The 15388-nt window shown below is 36.9% G+C and overlaps 1 protein-coding gene across 1 annotated transcript in view; it reads left to right on the forward strand.

Moving 5' to 3' along the window:
* Positions 1-15388, forward strand: part of LOC5579937 (F-box/LRR-repeat protein 7) — a 219419-nt gene that overhangs the window by 74212 nt on the left and 129819 nt on the right. The window contains exon 2 of the mRNA XM_021851070.1: positions 7668-7704. The gene's annotated coding sequence lies outside the window, so the exon portion shown is untranslated. The remainder of the gene's footprint in view (positions 1-7667; positions 7705-15388) is intronic.

The raw sequence follows: 15388 nt of genomic DNA on the forward strand, positions 1-15388 counted from the left end.
AATGTTTCACAATACTGGACCCTAGAAGGTTGTTATATTTTTAAGAAGCGTTTGTATTGTCAGATCCAAGTTTTGGTAATAAAGTGAGTACAACATGTGTTCTAGTTCATCCAAAAACTTCCTGGAATATATACCTGCAATGTACTGGCATATTTAGCGATCCTTTGATGTTTTTTTGGTATGGCACAGGCCCTTATCTATTCATAGTAGTCAAATGAGTATTTTTATAATTTGTTCCGATGTCCTAGGTCCTCCAAGGACTCCATTGAATATAGGCCTTGGGATCTACGACCGTAATAAGAGATTAGAGGTTACTTTTCATTTACTCCACAGGCCCCTAACCATTCATGTGTGTAAACGGTGTATTGTAATAATTTGTGTAGATGTCCTAAGTCCTCCAAGAACTCCATTGAATATAGGCCTTGGGATCTACGACCGTAATAAGAGATTAGAGGTTACTTTTCATTTACTCCACAGGCCCCTAACCATTCATGTGTGTAAACGGTGTATTGTAATAATTTGTGTAGATGTCCTAGGTCCTCCAAGGACTCCATTGAATATAGGCCTTGGGATCTACGACCGTAATAAGAGATTAGAGGTTAGTTTTCAAATACTCCACAGGCCCCTAACCATTCATTTGTGTAAACGGTGTATTGTAATAATTTGTGTAGATGTCCTAGATCGTCCAAGGACTCCATTGAATATAGGCCTTGGGATCTACGACCGTAATAAGAGATTAGAGGTTACTTTTTATTTACTCCACAGGCCCCTAACCATTCATGTGAGTAGTGAGAACTCATGATTTTTTAATTTTTGTATGGTTCACGATTTTGACCTCAATTATTATCGAACCTTCACACTCTTCCGATACTTCTACGAACACGTTAAATATTAGGGCTAAGATTTTGTGGTTGGAAGGATAAAACATATTCTGTCGAAGAATATTTTAGCTTTATCTTGAATTAAGTATTTGAAATAAGCCTTGAATTTGAAATTATCTAATTCTCTAAGACAGAACATTTTCAAACTTGCAGGGTGTGAAAGAAACCTACCGGATCGAAAATAATCTGAGGTACATGCAACTTCGATCATAATTCAAATATTGATCTTGTGTGATTCTGTGTGTCAATATTGAGAAATGGAACATCGACTCACAGATGTTTGACTTAATCGGAATGTTTTGCGAGAATATACTCAGTTCTATATGGAATTTTGATAGCTGTCGAGACAATTTTAATTTTTTTAAAGACACCGACACGTTAATGCTTCCAGTGGACGATTTGCCCTTTGAAGGAAGCACCACACTAGACAGCGGACTAGCATGCAACGCCCAGTGGCACAGTCGAAATACTTTCCTGACGAAAAGTTTTCCGGACTGAAGTGGGAATCAAACCCACACTCCTTGACACGATGCGGCTAAATGCTTGGGAACACTAACCGCACGGCCACGAAGCCCACAATTCTTAGTGTTGTTGTGAGGGGCTTCTATGTTAATATTTTCATCTTGTAACAAGCAGTTGCGAGTTGAAAAATGGGTTTTTATTCACTGTAGTTTTAATCAAGCATAGTGCATGTCAATATTTACTACGTCTTGTGATCAAATTCCATTCCCAACATTCACAGATGAGACCTCAGAAACTTCATGACAAAACTGTCTTTGACCAATATTTCGCTGGTGGGTCGCAAGGAATACGGTTGTTGGCTAGGTGGGTCGCGCAACCAAAAAGTTTGGGAACCTATGCGATACACGAAATTACTAAAATCGTTTCAATTTTTAAAATTCCTATATAAAGCCTCAAATGTTCTCAATTCAAATGAAAACAGCTTTTACATGAAATGTCATACTAATAATATTTAGTTTTGCATTCAATTTACATAACCGATTAACAGAAATTATGATACTTGTTTTAATTATGAATCGTGGTTTACGGCCAACCAGCCGAGTGGAAGTTTAACAACTACCGAAAAGCTAAACATTACATATAATTTGCAATTGGATTAGATGGACAAATTGATGTGAAGATTTGCGAAAAAGTTACACGTCTTCTCAGTGAGAATCGAACTCACGACTCCCCGATCTCTAGTTGGGGCGCGTTAACCACTACGCCATGAGAGGACTCATGAACGCAGAAGTTAACCTGAATTCGATTTCAGCTCAATAATCACGTGGTCCTCTTTCGCAAAGTGCACCTCTTTCGGAAGAATTAGATGCCCATCCAAACACAACGCTTTCTATATATATCCAATGCCTAGCCCGAGAGCGCATTGTTTTTTAGATATAGGAATAGCACACTACACTAGCCAGCAACTGCGTTGGCTGAGGTTTCTATTGTGTGGGCTTCCAATGGGTCGCGACGTTCTCAAACGACCGGTTACGGAACATGAGTCCGTTGCTCGATAAATACTTGTTTTAATTATGAATCGTGGTTTACGGCCAACCAGCCGAGTGGAAGTTTAACAACTACCGAAAAGCTAAACATTACATATAATTTGCAATTGGATTAGATGGACAAATTGATGTGAAGATTTGCGAAAAAGTTACACGTCTTCTCAGTGAGAATCGAACTCACGACTCCCCGATCTCTAGTTGGGGCGCGTTAACCACTACGCCATGAGAGGACTCATGAACGCAGAAGTTAACCACGTTCATGAGTCCTCTCATGGCGTAGTGGTTAACGCGCCCCAACTAGAGATCGGGGAGTCGTGAGTTCGATTCTCACTGAGAAGACGTGTAACTTTTTCGCAAATCTTCACATCAATTTGTCCATCTAATCCAATTGCAAATTATATGTAATGTTTAGCTTTTCGGTAGAAATTATGATATTTGGTATAGTATGTGGTGAGTAACGCACTATCGAAGTTACCCGCATTATCAAAGATACCCCGTTTAACGGTATCCTCAAAACCTTGAATATCTTGACTGAAACAATGATAGCGATTGAGCTGGTGAACAGCTTTGCAACCCAAGACGCTATCATTCTAAGTGGTCATGATCCTGAGATATCCTGATAGCGATTGAGCTACTGAAGAAGTTTGCCGAAGATACCAATTCTCTAAGTGGTCAGGCTATTAAGCTATCCGCAGAACAAATGTTTAATGCCTAGCACCGCTTGGTGGCAAAATCTCGAATCTATTGGCTCAAATAATGCTAGCCTTTGAGCTAGTGAACAACTTTGCCAAAGACGCCATCTCTCTAAGTAGCCAGGATCCAGAGATATTCACAAAACAAAAGTTCCATGCTCACCAGCGTCGCCTGGTGGTGGAAGTTCACTTGTGCAGTGTTGCCAGCTACGAGAAAATTTTGAACCTTCATGAAATACTGAATTACATTTGAAGAGTATGCCTATGATGTTAAGCATTATATTTTTCTATTCCGCTCAAGTTATATGACTTTGATCTTTTCTTAATTCTTCTTAAACAGTGTTGCCAACCACATAAACATTTGTGCTGCGGCCGACTGTATGGCATGCAACACTTCCTTTAACTATAGTGAATATTTGGTACCGGTATCTTTAAAATTTATTGATATCTGCATATAACACCCCCATATAATTGGATTTTTTATAACTATCGAGCAGTGCTACCATCTGTTTCAGAATATGGAAACATGAATGGTCAAACATAATTATAAGCCTGATTTTTTTACGACCTCTAGATAACGGCCGAAAAAAGAGTTCGGGGTTGATTATACCTAGTCCAGATTGGTACAGCAAACAACCATGCTGGCCTAAAAATGTGTTTGAAGACCAATAGCTTGTTCTTAAGACAAAGTTTCGATTCTTTGTTAATCAGTAGATACAGACATTTAATATATTTGTTACATTTGGCTTGAATGCCCTCAATGTGATTTTTGAAAGTCAAATTTATATCTAGCATGAGCCCTAAATACTTAACTTCATCCGACCAATTTATTGAAACCCCTCTCATCGTGACAACTAGAAGGTTTCAAATAAAGAGCTTTTGGTTAACCCCTCTACCGGCAGCTTCATTTTTTACCGAAAAATTCAAAATCAAATCGTTATAACTTTTTTGTTTTTCAATATTTTTGCACCATTTTTTCACAAGTTCTCAAAAAACTCTTCTAGTTTTAGGATCTGTGTTGATATTGATCATTGGTCATCTGGTGTTGAAGATATTCCAAAATTCCTTGGGGGACCGACCCGTAACTAGAACCCCCCGTTCATTTCTCAGGCTACAGAATTTTAATCGTATTCGGATATTCACTCTTCGAAACAATTCATTAATGAGAGTATGTTGTGAAAAAATGAAGCAATTTGGTGCAGCCGTATTTAAGTAAACAGAAATTATGATACTTGTTTTAATTATGAATCGTGGTTTACGGCCAACCAGCCGAGTGGAAGTTTAACAACTACCGAAAAGCTAAACATTACATATAATTTGCAATTGGATTAGATGGACAAATTGATGTGAAGATTTGCGAAAAAGTTACACGTCTTCTCAGTGAGAATCGAACTCACGACTCCCCGATCTCTAGTTGGGGCGCGTTAACCACTACGCCATGAGAGGACTCATGAACGCAGAAGTTAACCTGAATTCGATTTCAGCTCAATAATCACGTGGTCCTCTTTCGCAAAGTGCACCTCTTTCGGAAGAATTAGATGCCCATCCAAACACAACGCTTTCTATATATATCCAATGCCTAGCCCGAGAGCGCATTGTTTTTTAGATATAGGAATAGCACACTACACTAGCCAGCAACTGCGTTGGCTGAGGTTTCTATTGTGTGGGCTTCCAATGGGTCGCGACGTTCTCAAACGACCGGTTACGGAACATGAGTCCGTTGCTCGATAAATACTTGTTTTAATTATGAATCGTGGTTTACGGCCAACCAGCCGAGTGGAAGTTTAACAACTACCGAAAAGCTAAACATTACATATAATTTGCAATTGGATTAGATGGACAAATTGATGTGAAGATTTGCGAAAAAGTTACACGTCTTCTCAGTGAGAATCGAACTCACGACTCCCCGATCTCTAGTTGGGGCGCGTTAACCACTACGCCATGAGAGGACTCATGAACGCAGAAGTTAACCGCGTTCATGAGTCCTCTCATGGCGTAGTGGTTAACGCGCCCCAACTAGAGATCGGGGAGTCGTGAGTTCGATTCTCACTGAGAAGACGTGTAACTTTTTCGCAAATCTTCACATCAATTTGTCCATCTAATCCAATTGCAAATTATATGTAATGTTTAGCTTTTCGGTAGAAATTATGATATTTGGTATAGTATGTGGTGAGTAACGCACTATCGAAGTTACCCGCATTATCAAAGATACCCCGTTTAACGGTATCCTCAAAACCTTGAATATCTTGACTGAAACAATGATAGCGATTGAGCTGGTGAACAGCTTTGCAACCCAAGACGCTATCATTCTAAGTGGTCATGATCCTGAGATATCCTGATAGCGATTGAGCTACTGAAGAAGTTTGCCGAAGATACCAATTCTCTAAGTGGTCAGGCTATTAAGCTATCCGCAGAACAAATGTTTAATGCCTAGCACCGCTTGGTGGCAAAATCTCGAATCTATTGGCTCAAATAATGCTAGCCTTTGAGCTAGTGAACAACTTTGCCGAAGACGCCATCTCTCTAAGTAGCCAGGATCCAGAGATATTCACAAAACAAAAGTTCCATGCTCACCAGCGTCGCCTGGTGGTGGAAGTTCACTTGTGCAGTGTTGCCAGCTACGAGAAAATTTTGAACCTTCATGAAATACTGAATTACATTTGAAGAGTATGCCTATGATGTTAAGCATTATATTTTTCTATTCCGCTCAAGTTATATGACTTTGATCTTTTCTTAATTCTTCTTAAACAGTGTTGCCAACCACATAAACATTTGTGCTGCGGCCGACTGTATGGCATGCAACACTTCCTTTAACTATAGTGAATATTTGGTACCGGTATCTTTAAAATTTATTGATATCTGCATATAACACCCCCATATAATTGGATTTTTTATAACTATCGAGCAGTGCTACCATCTGTTTCAGAATATGGAAACATGAATGGTCAAACATAATTATAAGCCTGATTTTTTTACGACCTCTAGATAACGGCCGAAAAAAGAGTTCGGGGTTGATTATACCTAGTCCAGATTGGTACAGCAAACAACCATGCTGGCCTAAAAATGTGTTTGAAGACCAATAGCTTGTTCTTAAGACAAAGTTTCGATTCTTTGTTAATCAGTAGATACAGACATTTAATATATTTGTTACATTTGGCTTGAATGCCCTCAATGTGATTTTTGAAAGTCAAATTTATATCTAGCATGAGCCCTAAATACTTAACTTCATCCGACCAATTTATTGAAACCCCTCTCATCGTGACAACTAGAAGGTTTCAAATAAAGAGCTTTTGGTTAACCCCTCTACCGGCAGCTTCATTTTTTACCGAAAAATTCAAAATCAAATCGTTATAACTTTTTTGTTTTTCAATATTTTTGCACCATTTTTTCACAAGTTCTCAAAAAACTCTTCTAGTTTTAGGATCTGTGTTGATATTGATCATTGGTCATCTGGTGTTGAAGATATTCCAAAATTCCTTGGGGGACCGACCCGTAACTAGAACCCCCCGTTCATTTCTCAGGCTACAGAATTTTAATCGTATTCGGATATTCACTCTTCGAAACAATTCATTAATGAGAGTATGTTGTGAAAAAATGAAGCAATTTGGTGCAGCCGTATTTAAGTAATGAGCATTTAGGTTTCTGGAACACGCTGGCCAAATAAAGATCATAAAAACTTCAAAAAACATCATATCGTAATTTTCAGATATCTCCAAGAATACTGAACCGATTTGTATGATTTTTTCAGAGTAGCTTCTTATTACCTGGCGTTATATAGCCCACATTTTATTTTTTTGATATATTGATCAAAAACAAAATGGCCGCCAAAGACATTTTATATGGAAAATGTCGGTCCCCCAAGGAACATCGAAATATCTTTAAAACCAGATTACCAATAATTATTATCGACAAGGATTCCTAAACTAGAAGAGTTGTTTGAGAACTTGTGAAAAAATTGTGCAAAAATATTGAAAAACAAAAAAGTTATAACGATTTGAATATTTATTTTGCGGTAAAAAATGAAGCTGCCGGTAGAGGGGTTAATTTAGGAATAATATGTTGGGAGCATTAGGAGAAATCTTCTATTTTTGCAAGTATGAAGAAAAAATATCCAAACTGTTTTGCAATCTACTACAGATGGCGCATGCTTCGTCCTTTGGCGGAGAGGCCTGTGTCATCCGCAAACATAGATTTTGACATCCCTGAGGTAACTCAGGTAAGTCAGATGTGAAAATATTGTATAATATTGGTCGCAAAATGCTGCCTTGAGGAACAACAGGAGTTCTGAAAATTAACCTATATACGATTTGACAAAATACTTTGGATTATTCTAACTTCCAACACTGATCAGTATTAGCAATGGTCTACCGAACAATATTCAATATGTCAATATTGAAAATATTGTTCAACATTGTACCTTGCCAATCGGATTAGATAACTGTAATTATAAGCCTTTCCCTATTTTGTCTCAGGCAGATATATTTATATACCAAACTAGATTCAAATTTCCAATCCATTTGTCAAAATAGCCACAGTTTGTCTCTCGTACACAACAAGCTAACAATTTGTTTTCTTTCTCATTTCAGGCGGAGGCAGCATGGAGCTCCCAATCGTAGAAAATAGGTAATTATCCATCTGGCACCCTGAGATGCATAACAATCATCCGAATATATCCACCAATACGGTCCAGTACAATTTCAAGTTACGTAGCACCCTCAGTCAGGTCGGAGCCATAAGCGTCGTAAACTGCCCGAATTTGTTCATAATTTGGATCGTGTGTGGTGCAGCGTAGCTGATGGTTTACATAGCCTTGGCTGTTGCGGCTAAGACATACCCAAATTGGCGAGCGCGCCTTCACCGTAGCAGAAGACGTAGTTAGATTTTCATGTGTTGTTTTGTTGTTATGAGACTAAACGATATTCCTTCGACGTATACAAGCGGCTTCCTTCGACAACTCACAACTTACACAGCCGATGATTGTATATTTGACGTAACCACCAGCGCTGAGAAAATGCGTTTTTGTGTTTTCGGCTGCATTATTGCATCTCTAAATTATTTTCTTTTAAATAAACTGTGCGTTTGCTAAAAATATAAATTCAAAAGCTGACTGGGGAAAGGCTTTGGTTATTTCCGAACATTTGTCATCTAAAAACACATACATCATTATATGCGTCCAACCAGTAAGTTTGATGAATGATTAAATGCATGAGTTGACGTAAACACCTAATCTCTGTCATTCTTCTTCTTCTACACGCAGCGAACTGGACTATCGAAATTCATACATTTTGCCTTATGAAAGGTGGAACGATTATTGCAATGCGTGCGCTTTATGTACCGTTCCAGCATCACTCCACACCAAGGCGTCGATAGGCGCGTGGTATACGCACGGGCCTGTCGATCACAAGGTTCTTGGTTCGATTCCAGGTTGCCTCGTAAACAATTTTTGTTTTCAAATTTTGGTTTCATAAGGCAAATTTATGAATTTCAACCCGATTCCTTGTGGCTAATTTTCATGAGGGGTTCTTATGTATTTCGATAGTCCATTTGCCTGAGTGTAGGCATTAACACTTCAGTCGTCGCGCTGTTGTATTTTGTACAACACTGCTGAAAAACCTCGCTTTTTGTTCACAACAGCAGAGCGGTTGTTCTGACGGTGGCAAACCGCGCGACGACTGAAGGGCTAACGTCCTCACTGGGACAAGGCCTGCTTTTCAGTTTAGTGTTCTTATGACCACTTCACAGTTATTAACTGAGAGCGAATATCGTGTGGCAGGTACGATGATACTTTATGCCCAGGGGAGTCAAGGAAATTTCCATTACGAAAAGATCCTGGACAGACCAGGAATCAAACCCAGACACCTTCAGCATGGCTTTGCTTGGTAGCCACGGACTCCAACCACTCGGCTAAGGAAGGCCCCAATCTCTGTCATAAAAACCTGATTTATGCGCTAAACTATCCTATCAAACGCTATTTATTCGGATGAGTTGATGTATGTACAATACAAATATTTTTGAACAAATGGTCATATTGGCACTTACGTCAACCATGCGAACCAAGGCAGTACAAACCGTACCTATGTCGATAGTTTCCCGCCCGGATAGTGATCGAAAAATCGACAGAAAATCCGGTAATTATACAGTACATGGGTGCTTCGTTTTTCTGTGGTATGGTGCATTTCCCACGAGTCATGATTTTCCATCACACTCTCTTTAGGTAGGTACCTTACTGAAAATATTGTTGAGAGCAAATTGAGTACATGATGCTGTGTTCCGGGTTCATGGCTTGGAACCCGTAGATGTACCATGTTATTACTTTATTTCAAAAGTTTTTGATTTACCATCTCACTCAGTTGCTTATAAGAAATTAATATAAACGAAACTACCAAGCATTTCTGTTAATTTCATAGAATTTTTCATAGAATAAGAACAGTTGCACAGTGGCCGGCCTCTATACAAAAATTAAAAAATTGTCCAAAATGGCAGAAAATTTACTATTTGTTAATTTTTGTATGCTGACTTAATTTCAACGTTAACTTTTACGCACGTATTTTCAAACATTTCTAGGAAAACTTCTTGAGCAAAACTTGGAAAAATTGTATGATATCCTTATATAACCCGACTATTGCATACCAGAAACACTGCGGACTTATAATTTATCAAATCATCTTCTTCTAATCTAAAGTACACCACAAATTTACAGTAACGTAAGCGTACGAGTAAGCAACGATGTTCAAATGCCTGTCGATATCGAATGCAATTTCCTTGTTATCAATTCATGACCTCCAGCTTATAACGCTTTCAAAATATCAGTCCAATTTCACTTTCTCCGCGAGGAGCAGACGGCCGAAGGTTCGCCTCGTAAAACCAACACCCCGGCACACCAGATGGTGATAAATTTATTAATCGACATAATAATTTGTTTGCTAACAATGCGTCTGACAAAGCCATTTCTCATTTCTCAGCAATCATTATTTGGGATGGCTTCAGAGAGACATGATTGGTTGGAGAAATAAACATCGTGAAGGAACGGTGAACAGCTTTTCGATGGAAATTTGCTTCTTCTTCGCGGTGTGAAAATACACACTGAATCAATGGCAGGTCGACAGCATAGCTGCTAAAAAAAAGAAATGAAATCGATGCATCTTTATCAATCGCCTAAGAGAGTGATAATTCAAGTTCACTCATTGGATCTAGTAGCGTAAATGATAGGTTACCAGAGAAAATCAACAAATATAATAACAGTAAAAAGATTATAATTTGCCTACAGCGATTTCAGGTCAGTCATGCGATCTTTGTCGGTCGAGAGAAATTTTGCTATTTTCTTATTATTTTCTTTGTCTTCCACTACTTAGTCCTTGCTAGGTTTTAATTAACTGAGACCTTTATTTAAAAAGATAGACCTTTTTTGCATTATTCAATCGAGCTGCAATGACGCCAAGAAAATTTTCAGAACAAAAAGGTCCTGGGCCAAACTAAAATCGATCTTCAGCAATATTTTCCTTCATAGTCACAAACATTACCACAAGGTTCAGGAAGGCCTATTCTAAATGTTTTTTTTAATCATTTGTCAATGTAATTTCCTGGTCAACGAATTCCTGAAATTTAATAATTTTGTTAAATCTAATAAATTTTACTTAATTTTGTTGAACAATCTAGCTGAGGCCCACTTTTTGCATGCATGCTGCTACAATTTCTATGAGCGTGCATAGATGCAACACTACAGTTGTAAACACTACAAATCGGATTAGTTTGTATTCATAATACTTACTTATTGAAGTTGTGGCTCATGGTATACATTTATTTATTTATTTTTGTCATTCAGACATTGGGAGAAGCAAGGCAACGAATAGGACTTTGTACCTTATTCAATGACTTCCTGCGCATAAAAAAGATAGGATAGAAGCGTGGAAATATTTATTTAGTTAGTATCATAAAACAAAGCAACTCTTTGAAACTGTTCCTAGAGTTTTCCCAACACGTTCGTATGTTGAGAAAAATAGTTTTGTTATTCACAAATTTCAATCATTCATGGAAATTTTACATTTTTAGTTCAATTGAAGAAATCTGCCAATCTAAATTTATGTTAAGAATATATGTATTTAATAAAAACGATTAACTCATTCAACTTCTCACAATTTTTTATGTTACTTAAATTTGTCCGAGATAAATGTTGATTTATCACAAAATCCTACATTAATGAAATTTAAATTTTTGTTCTACAAGTATAAACATAGTTTCAACTTTGCCCTCCATATAGCCTGATTCGCTGCTGACAAGTAATTTCTTGGCCTATCTTGATGCATGGAAAAATCCTGCAAGGAATCGATCAAGGAAGCGCTTTTTTCTGATCGCAGTACGCATTTGAAAAGAAATGTCAGTTCAAACGGGAGTCGCTGTAGAAAATTTCTGCAAGGAATCGGCGAGAAATTTCTTTAGCGATTCCTGTTCAGCAGCAAATCTGGCTTATTTGTTTATTTGTTGCTCTTCAAAATCTGTGTGAATTTTAATGAATAGACATCACTTAGTGGTTTGTCTTTCGTCTCATTTTTCTTTTTTCTTACTGACATTACTTCTCAACTGGGACAGCCTACTTCTCAGTCGAGTGTTCTTATGATCCCTATGAACTGATAGTTTTCTTTGCCAATTGACTATTGTAAAAACATCAAATTTAATGCTTTACTTTTCACACATACAAGTCCTATAGGGTGTCCCATGAAGTATGGGCACGACTTAAGGCTAAGTAGCCCGTCATTCGTTTTGGTAACAATGATGACTTTTCTGCTTGCATTTCAAAGTGATAAAACTCAGTCTTGATAGTTTATATTGACTTGAAAAAGTATCACTGTACGTGCTAACATGCATAAAGTATGCTGATATTTTTTCAGGTGCGTCAGGGCAAAACCAACTAAATTTCTTTGATTCGAAATCGTGAGATGAATTAGCAACAATCAACAACGACCCGTACAAATTTCAATGACGGCCTACTTCGCCTTAATGAATAATAATGCAAATCGTAGTATTTTTACAAACAATCAAATATTTTTATATTTTTGTATTTTTCTATAGGCTATTTCAACCAGCATCTGTGATTAATTTGTTTGATTTAATAATCGTTTACATTGAAAATTTTGATTTAAGGAAAACAATTCTTATCTGATTCTGTGCTTTTGTTTTTGATGAAACATAACTAGAAAAATATGTTTTCATCAAAATCTTTTTCCGTGGTGAGCTTAAGTACATTAATTCAAGGATGTTTTACATAAATTTTTGTTTGAAAATTTATTTGGCTTCGTCAGAGAACACTTGAAAAAATGGTAAACTTCGAAAAATTTCGTATATTTCTCTCCACATAAGACAACATCACGAAGTTATAACTCATCAGGTTTTTTAAATAGTAATAAAAATAATGCATTTCAGATTTACGAAAGGTCAATCTCTATTCTTTTGGATAGGCAACTTTAATTTTTTTTTTATTCATATTTTTATGTAAATATAAGGATCTGTGTTTTGACCATTTTCAAATCGACCAATGGTAGTATGAGGAAGTCGTGAACAGACTTTATGGGTCATCCTATATATGTTAAAATTCAAGTTATATCTGATGTTCTGCGAAAATTTCATTCAAATCGGTCCATAAATAACTGAGATCTAGCTTACCAAAGTTGGTCATTTTGTATGGAAAATCGAAACAATTTAAAATGTATGTCTACTCAATGAAATTCGTGCTTATGTTTTAGAGGGTTCCCATTTGGCATAAAATCGTTTGGCATAAATCCGTTTGGCATAAAGTCGTTTGGCAGAAAGTCGTTTGGCAGAAAGTCGTATGACATAATGGAGAAACAGCAAAATATGAAAATGGTTAACATTTAGCTTTACTAAATAATAAAATTTAAATCTGTATAAATATAAAGAACATCATATTTTTAATAGAAGGCAAAATTGATGATTGAACCAATAGAAGATTATTGCTGCAGAATAAAACAAACAGACATAAAAAATTGCGTACAGATTCATCGAAGTGAATTCGAAGTACGTTTCCCCGAATGTCGTTTCATCAAATTTCCCTGAATGCCAATTCTCTGAATGACTTTTTTCCCGAAAGCCATTTCTCCGAATAATTTAAATAGGTACTATAATAGTCTTCAGTGGCTGGATGGTGAACGATAAAGAACGATAAGCAATTGTAAGAAGGACGTATTCTGTCATTCTCGGCTATACACATGTTGGCAATAATGCTGAGGACGATAAAACTCGAAGGAATCGCCAATTAAATAAAGAAGAGTGCATATTAGATGGCCAGTTTGTTATGACAATTATGAGTGCCTACAATTTTTCGAGGAAGCGAGCTATTTGGGGAAACGGGATATTCTGGGAACTTGTATTAAGGGAACTGGCTTTCGATGAAACGACATTCAGAAAACTGACTTTCGGGGAAAAGTAATCGTTTTCCTTTTTTCGCTGATTACTTGAGCAGAACAATGTTATCGATTGCCGCCCTTTTGTCAGTTTAAAACAAAAATATATCTAAAAATATATAGCTCCAAAGATCAGCCTATGTATAAAAGAAGGTGAAATTTATTTACATTTTGAATCAACTGTTTTTATACTTACAATTATGGTTATATCAAATTTAGGGAAAAAATAGAAATGTTTAAAAGAAGGGTAATTTTGTGCAAAATATATCCAAATCCTCAGTGCAAAAAAATATGCCTGTAGCGAAAATCAAAAGAAGAAATAATATTAGTAAGAACAGTAATTTCTGGATAAATAATGAATAACTATTGGCAATAACTTTCCTTATATGCTAAAGTTTATTCAAGAGCATGTGATTATTTCTTCTTAACTTTATTCAACAAGTGTCATTTTATATCAATTGACTCCAAAACAAGCCTGATGTTGAAAGATTCAACAGAATCGTAAAAACGAATGTCACCTTAAGAAATGCTTGGTTTCAGACTCATTATGCCAAACGACTATTATGCCAAACGACCATTATGCCTAATGACCATTATGCCAAACGGCTTTATGCCAAATGACCTACCACCGTTTTAGAGGACAGAATTAAAATTTATAGTTCAAGAGCAATCAGTTGATCAGTTCATGAAAAATCATGATTGTGAATGAAAAAACTACTTTTTTTTATACGTTCTGGGTAATATTGAAACACAACAAGAGCCTAATCAAGTATAATGATGCCCATCCTATGAAAAAAATTGAAGGACAGAACTTAAAGCTACAATTTTAGAACAACTAAGGTAGAGTCGATGTACCGATAACACTGCGGAACACGTTTTTGTCTCAAGCACCAAAATACCGCTATTTACTCAACTAAGGGTTGCTGAATCCATTGCCCTTTTTTAAAAATAATATAGCACGTCTAGTTTTTGAGATATTGGCTGTTGAAAACGCAAAAACTGACTGTTTTAACCAACTTGCATGCAAGTTTGCCAGCTTGTATGGCAATTTATTTGCCTAATTTGCCACAGAATTTAGACATTATGTGTATATCAACACTTATCGGCAAAGTTTATAATACTTTTGATGCGGAAAAGTAATTTTTTGCTATTCCGTTGCTTATTAGCCTACTTTTCATCAATCAAATGAGCAACATAATGGCCTACTTTTCCTAACAAAATAAACAGAACTGAAAAGTGCTACTTTTCAGCACTGTTTTGGGTGCTGAAAAGTAACACTTTTCAGCACTCTTTTGAGAATCGCCAACTAAATATCTGAATGGCTTATACAGCCATTCTTCGAATGGTTTTGTATTTACCAATGACAAGCAACTTGCCCTACATCCATTGGACGATCCGAATCCCACTCGTGTGTGCGATTCTGTTTCGGCATCGGGTCGTCTAGCAAGACAAAGATGAGGTAGTAGAGTTATCTAGTTCATAGCTTCCCAAACTTGAATTTCGCGACCCCTTACCGTCTCACCAGTTTAAAAAAAAAACGAGCGAGGTGACGAGAGGTCGGGGGGTCACGAAAGCCAAGTTTGAGAAATGATGATCTAGTTAATTCCCAAAAAATCCGATGCGTGCAGACAACTTAGCACATGAATAGTGTGTATACAAATTGGTATAAAATTGCAATCAGCATCTTACCTGGGTTGTCCTTGAATATCTTGATCACCTCCACGCTTCTATCTATAAAGCGTGAAAATGTGTGACAGTCATGTAGTACGTATATGTATCACAGCCTACCTGATTGAAAAATATTGAGCCTGTACGACACATGGATGGCCACGTGGGTTATTCTGAAATATGAATGTGATCCTAGATACAACTCGATTAAACGGTTTTTTCGT

This window comes from Aedes aegypti, chromosome 3 (assembly GCF_002204515.2).
Source record: "Aedes aegypti strain LVP_AGWG chromosome 3, AaegL5.0 Primary Assembly, whole genome shotgun sequence".
NCBI classification, from domain to species: Eukaryota; Metazoa; Arthropoda; class Insecta; order Diptera; family Culicidae; genus Aedes; species Aedes aegypti.